This window comes from Oncorhynchus mykiss, chromosome 17 (assembly GCF_057628025.1).
Source record: "Oncorhynchus mykiss isolate SJ-2025 chromosome 17, ASM5762802v1, whole genome shotgun sequence".
Taxonomy (NCBI): Eukaryota; Metazoa; Chordata; class Actinopteri; order Salmoniformes; family Salmonidae; genus Oncorhynchus; species Oncorhynchus mykiss.
The window spans coordinates 31,533,262-31,542,338 of record NC_143038.1 but is presented as its reverse complement, the minus strand read 5'-3'; the positions used below and the strand labels follow the sequence as shown (position 1 = coordinate 31,542,338).

The window sequence follows — 9,077 nt, the reverse complement described above, 5'->3', positions numbered from 1 at the left end:
GAGGACTGATCACGTACCCCTGGGGAGCTCCAGTGTTGAGGGTCAGCATGGCAGATGTGTTGCTACCTACCCTCACCACCTGGGGACGGCCCGTCGGGAAGTCCAGGATCCAGTTGCAGAGGGAGGTGTTTAGGCCCAGGATCCTTAGCTTAGTGATGAGCTTTGAGGGTACAATGGTGTTGAACACTGAGCTGTAGTCAATGAATAGCATTCTCACGTAAGTGTTCCTTTTGTCCAGGTGGGAAAGGGCAGTGTGGAGTGCAATAGAGATTGCATAATCTGTGGATCTGTTTGGGAAGTATGCAAATTGGAGTGGGTCTAGGGTTTCTGGGATAATGGTGTTGATGTGAGCCATTAATAACCTTTCAAAGCACTTCATGGCTACAGACGTGAGTGCTACGGGTCTGTAGTCATTTAGGCAGGTTGCTTTGTGTTCTTGGGCACAATGACTATGGTGGTCTGCTTGAAACATGTTGGTATTACAGACTTAATCAGGAACATGTTGAAAATGTTAGTGAAGTCACCTGCCAGTTGGTCAGCACATGCCCGGAGCACACGTCCTGGTAATCCGTCTGGCCCCGCAACCTTGTGTATGTTGACCTGTTTAAAGGTCTTACTCACGTTGGCTGCGGAGAGCGTGATCACACAGTTGCCTGGAACAGCTGATGCTCTCATGCATGCCTCAGTGTTGCTTGCCTCGAAGCGAGGATAGAAGTGATTTAGCTTGTCTGGTAGGCTTGTGTCACTGGGTAGCTCGTGGCTATGTTTCCCTTTGTAGTCTGTAATAGTTTGCAAGCCCTGCCACATAAGATGGGCGTCGGAGCCGGTGTAGTATGATTCAATCTTAGCCCTGTATTGACGCTTTGCCTGTTTGATGGTTCGTCGCAGGGCATAGCAGGATTTCTTGTAAACTTCCGGGTTAGAGTCCCACACCTTGAAAGCGGCAGCTCTACCCTTTAGCTCAGTGCGAATGTTGCCTGTAATCCATGGCTTCTGGTTGGGGTATGTACGTACAGTCACTGTGGGGATGACGTCCTCAATGCACTTATTGATAAAGCCAGTGACTGATGGGAACTCCTCAATGTCATCGGAAGAATCCCGGAACATGTTCCAGTCTGTGATAGCAAAACAGTCCTGTAGTTTAGCATCTGCTTCATCTGACCGCTTTTTTATAGACCAAGTCACTGGTGCTTCCCGCTTTCATTTTTGCTTGTAAGCAGGAATCAGGAGGATAGAGTTATGCTCGGATTTACCAAAAGGAGGGTGAGGTAGAGCTTTGTACGCGTCTCTGTGTGTGGTGTACAGGTGATCTAGAATTGTTTCCCCTCTGGTTGCACATTTAACATGTTGATGGAAATTTGGCAGAACTGATTTAAGTTTCCCTGCATTAAAGTCTCCGGCCACTAGGAGCGCCGCCTCTGGGTGAGTGGTTTCCTGTTTGCGTATTTCCTTATACAGCTGACTGAGTGTGGTCTTGGTGCCAACATTAGTTTGTGGTGGTAAATAAACAGCCACGAAAAGTATAGCTGAAAAAAACTGGCAAGTAATGTGGCCTGCATCTTATCACAATATACTATACTTCAGGCGAGCAAAATTTAGAGACTTCCTTAGATTTCGTGCACCAGCTGTTGTTTACAAAATGCACAGACCGACCCCCTCGTCTTACCGGAGTGTGCTGTTCTATCTTGCCGTTGCAGCGTGTATTCCGCTAGCTGAATATCCATGTCGTCATTCAGCCACGATTCCGTGAAATATGGGATATTATAGTTTTTGATGTCCCGTTGGTAGGATATTCGTGATCGTACCTCGTCTAGTTCATTGTCCAGTGATTGCACGTTGGCGCGTAGTATTAACGGTAACGGCAGCTTTCCCACTCGCCTTTTTCGGGTCCTGACCAGGCATCTGGCTCTTTGTTCTCTGTACATGCGTCGCTTCCTCTTGCAAATAACGTGGATGTCAGCCCTGCCAGGTGTTTGTAGAATGTCTTGTGCTTCTTGTTTGTTGAAGAAAAAATATTTGTATAATCCGAGGTGAGTGATCGCTGTCCTGATATCCAGAAGCTCTTTTTTTTGCCGTAAGATACGGTTGCAGAAACATTATGTACAAAATAAGTTTTATTTTGTCCACAACGATGAGAACGATGTCCTACATCGTTATGTACAAAATAACGCGAAAAAACCCCACATAATAGCACAATTGGTTGGGCGTCCGTAAAACTGCTGCCATTTCTTCCGGTGCCATTTTGTTTTGATGATAAAATCTGCCCACAAGAAGGACCGCTGCACCACCTTCCTGTTCAAGTGAGCACAGCACAACAAAGGTGAGTCCAAAAATGTTCCTATTGTGGAGAGAGGGGTCATTTCTACCCGACCTGCCCTCTATCCTCAAATAGCAGAGAGGTGACAAGCCAGGGAATTCTCTCCACACCTGCACAGTGCCCGGAGAACCACGCCTACGTGTCCAACGTTATGAGAGACCACCTCCTTACCTGTGCACACACAATGCCTATGTCGGGTCATCCTGGGTTAAGCTGTACCATCTCCTGCCTGTCTGAGAAGTACTGTTGGCCCATCTTGACTTGGGACGTCTGGGTTTATGGCTCAGTCAAAGACAGCCAGACACCTCCCCTATGGAAAGCTCCTTCCCCTGCCGGTTCCACAACGGCCCTAGTCTCACCTTTTGGTGGACTTTGTCACTGAACTTCCCCCCTCCCAGGGGAAAACCACCGTTCTCATCGTTGTGGACCGGTTTTCCAAAGCATGTCGCCTCCTTCCTCTGCCTGGGCTCCCATCTGCCATGCAAACTACAAAGGCTATTTTTACGCACGTTTACCGGCACTAAGGGATCCTGGAGGACAGTGTGTCAGATCGTGGTCCTCAATTCACCTCACGCATATGGAAAGCGTTCATGGATCGCCTGGGGGTCACGGTCATTCGGCCCTAGCACCTTGGCATCCGAACCAGACCGAGGACCCTTCGGTGGATGAGTGGTTTTGACACACTGAGGAGACCTGGAAAGCTGTGCACACTCGTCTCCAGCGGGCTGTGCGTCAGCACATAGAACAGGCCGACCGCCACCGCAGTGAGAGTCCTGTTTTCTCTCCAGGCGACCGGGTCTGGCTCTCCACCCGGAACCTGCCCTGCCAGAAGCTGAGCCCGCAGTTTGTGGGGCCGTTTAAAGTCCTGAGGAAGGTTAATGAGGTGAGGAAGGTTAATGAGGTAACGTTCCGTTTGCAACTCCCTGCTGATTACCGCATTAACCCGACTTTTCATGCGTCTCTCCTCAGGCCAATGGTGCCTGGTCCCCTCGCTGAGGCTGGACCCAGTAACGCCCCACCTCCTCTGGACATCAAGGGAGGTTCGGCGTACTCGGTCCGTGAAGTTCTGGAATCGAGGCGTCAGGTGAGGCGTCTCCAGTACAGACTGGGAGGGGTACAGCCCAGAAGAGAGGTGCTGGGTTCCTGAGGTAGACATCCTGAAGTCGGCGCCCTGACCGACCCGCACAGCGCCCCTGTGGTCTTTCCTGAGCCCAGTGTCATCCCGCTGCTGGTGCAGCTCGTTGGGGGATACTGTCACGGACTTGTCACTGGATTTCCAGGCGTCACTAAACTGGATTCATTACCACCAACCCCGGACTGTCTTGTCTCATTACGCACACCTGGTTCCCATTCCCCTTGATTAGTATGTTATATATGAGCCCTCTGTTCCCCATTGTCCTGGTCGGTTATTGTTCCCATTGTCCGTTGGTCTTGTGAGTACCTGTGCATTGATTCGGCTTTCGTGCTACGTGTATTGTGCGCTTGTTATTTCGGGTCTCGTCCCGTGTAATATTTAGAGGTTTACACCTAGCTCTTTTGTTTGGGTTACATCCCTGTGTATTTGACATAGGTGTTTGTTTTGGTCATTTCACCCCGTGCCTTCTTCATGACATGTTGTATTTTGTGTGGAGTAATAAAACACCCCTATTACCTATTCCTGCACCTGCCTCTGGTCCTTATACAACGTGACAGACAGACACTGTTTGTCACCGTTATAGTGCAACTAAAGTATTGCTTAGTGTTGTGTAGTGGCTTTGCTGGCATGCATCTAAAAATAAAATGGGACGTTTGCCCCACCAGGGGAAGATAAGGTCTTAAAGGTCTACAGTTGGATAATCCAAACTTGACCGTGTTAACCACCTTCTATCACCTGTTTCTTAAATGTTAAGTTGGAGTCCAAAATGAGGCAGAGATACTTGATGTTAGACACAATCTTCAGATTCTCCCCGTCGACCAGAACAGCTCGTTGGGAAGAATCATTGGTTTTCTTTAGGGAAGTACATACAAACAGTCCAGTCAATATTTAAATGCAGGGAAGAATCAGTCATCCATTTAGCATAGCTTCAGTTAACTTGTTGTCTATTTTTTGAGTATACATACAGGAATGTATCATCTGCATAAATATGCATGTCAACTTGATGGCAAGCAAGTGGGAGAATTTTTAAAGATGGTGAACAGAAGGGGGCCTAATATTGACTGAGTGTCCCCCAGACTAACCCTTTGGCTTCTTTTTGTCAGATAGGAATACATCCAACTAATGGCTTCAGTGGACACATTAAGGGAGGATATTTTGGAAAAGAGGACCTCATGATTCACAGTGTCAAAGGCCTTTATGAAGATCCATAAAGACTGCCCCGACTTCACCCCGTATGTCCAGTTTAGATTTAATGCAATTTAATAGCAATTGGCTGTTTCGGTAGAATGGTTAGTTCTGAATCCAAATTGCATTTGATGTATGGAGTTGCCCTGATTGAGGTGATCAGTCAGGTGATCAGCCACCCATCATTCTACTACTTTTGGAACCACTGAAAGAATGCTTATAGGTCGGTCATTTTCCACCAGTTTTGGGTCCCCAGACTTTAAAACGTGTATCACTGCAGCAGACTTCCAAGCATTGGGGAAGAACCCATATTTGATGGACAGATTAACTAGATGTACAATAGGGGAAATCAAATAAAGCCAGAAGCTGACAATACTTTTCACTGCGGAGGCTGAGATTTCAGGAATTTTGAATATTGGTTTATTATTATCCATGGGGGGTGAGAACTGTGGTCGTGCTTAAATCGTTGAGCCAGTTCCCTGACAGTCAACAAAATAATTGTTAAAGGTGGTGGATATAAAATTGTCTTGAATAAGAATCCCATTGTTAACCTTTACATCAGGGTGGTTTTTGGACTACTCAGCTCCTCTCCCTGTTAGTTTGCTGAGATTTTCCCAAATCACTTTGCCATTTCCTTTGTTTCATTGATCACTCTGAGCACGAACTCTGCTTTTGCTTTTTGTATATTCCATAGCAAATTATGTTTCAGTGATATAAAATGAAAATGTCATTTTCATCATAGGTACACTTCAACTATGACAGACAAAATGAAAAGAAAAATCCAGAAAATCACATTGTAGGATTTTTAATGAATTTATTTGCAAATGATGGTGGAAAATAATTATTTGGTCACCTACAAACAAGCAAGATTTCTGGCTCTCACAGACCTGTAACTTCTTCTTTAAGAGGCTCCTCTGTCCTCCACTCGTTACCTGTATTAATGGCACCTGTTTGAACTTGTTATCAGTATAAAAGACACCTGTCCACAACCTCAAACAGTCACACTCCAAACTCCACTATGGCCAAGACCAAAGAGCTGTCAAAGGACACTAGAAACAAAATTGTAGACCTGCACCAGGCTGGAAAGACTGAATCTGCAATAGGTAAGCAGCTTGGTTTGAAGAAATCAAATGTGGGAGCAATTATTAGGAAATGGAAGACATACAAGACCACCGATAATCTCCCTCGATCTGGGGCTCCACGCAAGATCTCACCCGGTGTGGTCAAAATGATCACAAGAACCACACGGGGGGACCTAGTGAATGACCTGCAGAGAGCTGGGACCAAAGTAACAAAGCCTACCATCAGTAACACACTACGCCGCCATGGACTCAAATCCTGCAGTGCCAGACGTGTCCCCCTGCTTAAGCCAGTACATGTCCAGGTCCGTCTGAAGTTTGCTAGAGAGCATTTGGATGATCCAGAAGAAGATTGGGAGAATGTCATATGGTCAGATGAAACCAAAATATAACTTTTTGGTAAAAACTAAACTTGTCGTGTTTGGGGGACAAAGAATGCTGAGTTGCATCCAAAGAACACCATACCTACTGTGAAGCATGGGGGTGGAAACATCATGCTTTGGGGCTGTTTTTCTGCAAAGGGACCAGGACGACTGATCCGTGTAAAGGAAAGAATGAATGGGGCCCTGTATCGTGAGATTTTGAGTGAAAACCTCCTTCCATCAGCAAGGGCATTGAAGATGAAACGTGGCTGGGTCTTTCAGCATGACAATGATCCCAAACACACCGCCCGGGCAACGAAGGAGTGGCTTCGTAAGAAGCATTTCAAGGTCCTGGAGTGGCCTAGCCAGTCTCCAGATCTCAACCCCATAGAAACTCTTTGGAGGGAGTTGAAAGTCCGTGTTGCCCAGCAACAGCCCCAAAACATCACTGCTCTAGAGGAGATCTGCATGGAGGAATGGGCCAAAATACCAGCAACAGTGTGTGAAAACCTTGTGAAGACTTACAGAAAATGTTTGACCTCTGTCATTGCCAACAAAGGGTAAATAACAAAGTATTGAGATTAACATTTGTTATTCACCAAATACTTTTTTTCCACCATAATTTGCAAATAAATTCATAAAAAATCCTACAATGTGATTTTCTGGATTTTTTTTCTCATTTTGTCTGTCATAGTTGAAGTGTACCTATGATGAAAATTACAGGCCTCTCATCTTTTTAAGTGGGAGAACTTGCACAATTGGTGGCTGACTAAATACTTTTTTGCCCCACTGTATGTTGTCATTCTGACCATATTTCAATGCTTTTTTCAAGGAAAGCTCCTGTTCTCTCTCTTGCTTCCAGATGTCCTCGTTGAGCCATGGTAAAGAGGTTTTACTTCTTGGCTTACGTTGACATTTCCTGGTGAAAGATGTATTCACTTTGTCAATAGCTGACAGAAATGTTCTGTTTCCAGACTCTTGGTGTCACGTCCTGACCTTAGTTCCTTTTTTATGTCTCTATTTTAGTTTGGTCCAGGCGTGAGTTGGGGTGGGCATTCTATGTGTTGTTCTATGTTTTTCTATTTCTGTGTTTGGCCTGGTATGGTTCCCAATCAGAGGCAGCTGTTTATCGTTGTCTCTGATTGAGAACCATACGTAGGCAGCCTGTTTTCCCACTGTGGGTTGTGGGTAGTTATTTTCTGTTTCGTGTTTTTGTTGCACCTTACAGAACTGTTTGATTGTCGGTTTGTTGTTTTTGTTCAGTATTCATCTTTATTAAATGTATTATGAATACGTACCACGCTGCACTTTGGTCCTCTTCTCCTTCTCCCGACGACAATCGTTACACTGGGTCTTCATTGCATAACAGATCAGACCAGTCAATTTGACTTATAGCTGCATCGTAGTTACTCTGCTTTATTTTCTGGATTTATTTTTATTGTACTGTTGCACATTGATATGGTTCTTAAAAATATTTCTAGTGAGCTTTCTAACCATCAATGTCACATTGTGGTCAGATATGCCAGTTAATAAGTTAATGGACTTAGTTATTCGATCAGGTCTGTTAAAGAACACCAGACCAATCAAAGTCTTGGATGTCTGTGTTAATTTGGCTGGTACTTGTATTATTTGAGCCAGGTCAATATAGATCAAATGTGTGGGAATATCCATTATGGAATATCCCTGTGGCAACCAGTACCATTGAATACCACCAGGGGGCATAAATGATACACTCCCAGTGGGCGTTCTAACGAAAACAACCATGTGTGACTCAGATATTCTGTTGAATAACAGAATGTGGCTTCTCTCTCTTCTGCAATTTAAAACCAGGAAAAAATGATGTTTACAAACGACAGAACTCATATTTACATCTAGTAGCCTAAGAAAAGAAAGGAAATCCGCAATCTAGTAAGCGACAACATTCATGTACGCTTGCGGGAGGGGTGTAGCCTACTACAAACAGAACCAATGAGTTAGTCCGCTAACTGTGATAAACAACCAGAAATAACTACAGATGTTCTGGTTCATTAAGAAATCGGAATTTAGATATGTGTTTTTGGTTGTTGAGTCAATTAGACCAGGCCCATTTCAAGCTTATCTTTCTAAAATATAAAACGTTATTTCAGAATATATGTAGTATACCCCCTCATGCAGCTGGTGAGGCTACATCAGGCCAACAATATGAAGCTGTCAAGAATAACATGTGAGTGCATAAAGAGGGAAAATGTAGGCATATAGCGTGCTGAAGTATTTTATGGCCTATCAGGAACAAGCTCAATCTATCGGTTGTGTTTGGTAGTAGATATGTTTGAGGATTTGGCTTTGATCCTTCCCTATTTCTTTTACTTATTTACTTCACTAAGTAAATCATTGGGGTGTGATGTCATACGAAATACATTCAAATGAGATTAGCAGGAGATTTAATGGATATGTTACCTCAGCTTCTTTATTCTTGGCTACTGTGTATAATTTTCGGGGGGTTGTTGGTCTATTAAAGTAACTGTGGAACAATAGGAAGGAAGGGTGCTACTGGTAAGATAAGAAACTAAAGACAAAAGCCCCCATTCTTACGTGCTTTAACCTCCTGATTCACACCGTCACACACACACGTTGATTTCATTTGAGCAAAAATATTTTGAGTTCATAGCGGGAGGGGCACACTTACGCGCCAGAGGGGCCAATTTGATTCACTCGGTTCCCCAGCCAGCCAGCGGTTCCTATAAGAATATCTGTTGAGCCACCGTTAAGTTTTTGACATAAAAAAGGTATTTGCGTTGCAGCGATGCCACACAAAAAGAGAAGCCATGCCCATGGCCATCATAAAAAGTCACCGGAGGTGAGTTTTCCTTCTAAGTAGTTGGCATAAAGTTTTTCATTAAAATGTTTAAATGAATTAACCTCGGTCAAAAGCTGGCCACAACTGTGCAATCGACCAAACAATGGTCCAACGTTTGGATGCAGGAATGTCCAATGAGTAGGCTACGCGCGAGTTTTGCCTC

General features: G+C 44.7%; 1 long non-coding RNA gene across 1 annotated transcript; it reads left to right on the top strand.

Moving 5' to 3' along the window:
• The first annotated feature begins 1,419 nt into the window (after window positions 1-1,419).
• On the top strand, window positions 1,420-3,971 carry LOC149975905 (uncharacterized). Its single transcript, XR_016487871.1, has 2 exons — window positions 1,420-3,200; window positions 3,287-3,971. It is a non-coding gene; the product is annotated as an uncharacterized LOC149975905 (long non-coding RNA).
• Window positions 3,972-9,077: the final 5,106 nt, after the last annotated feature.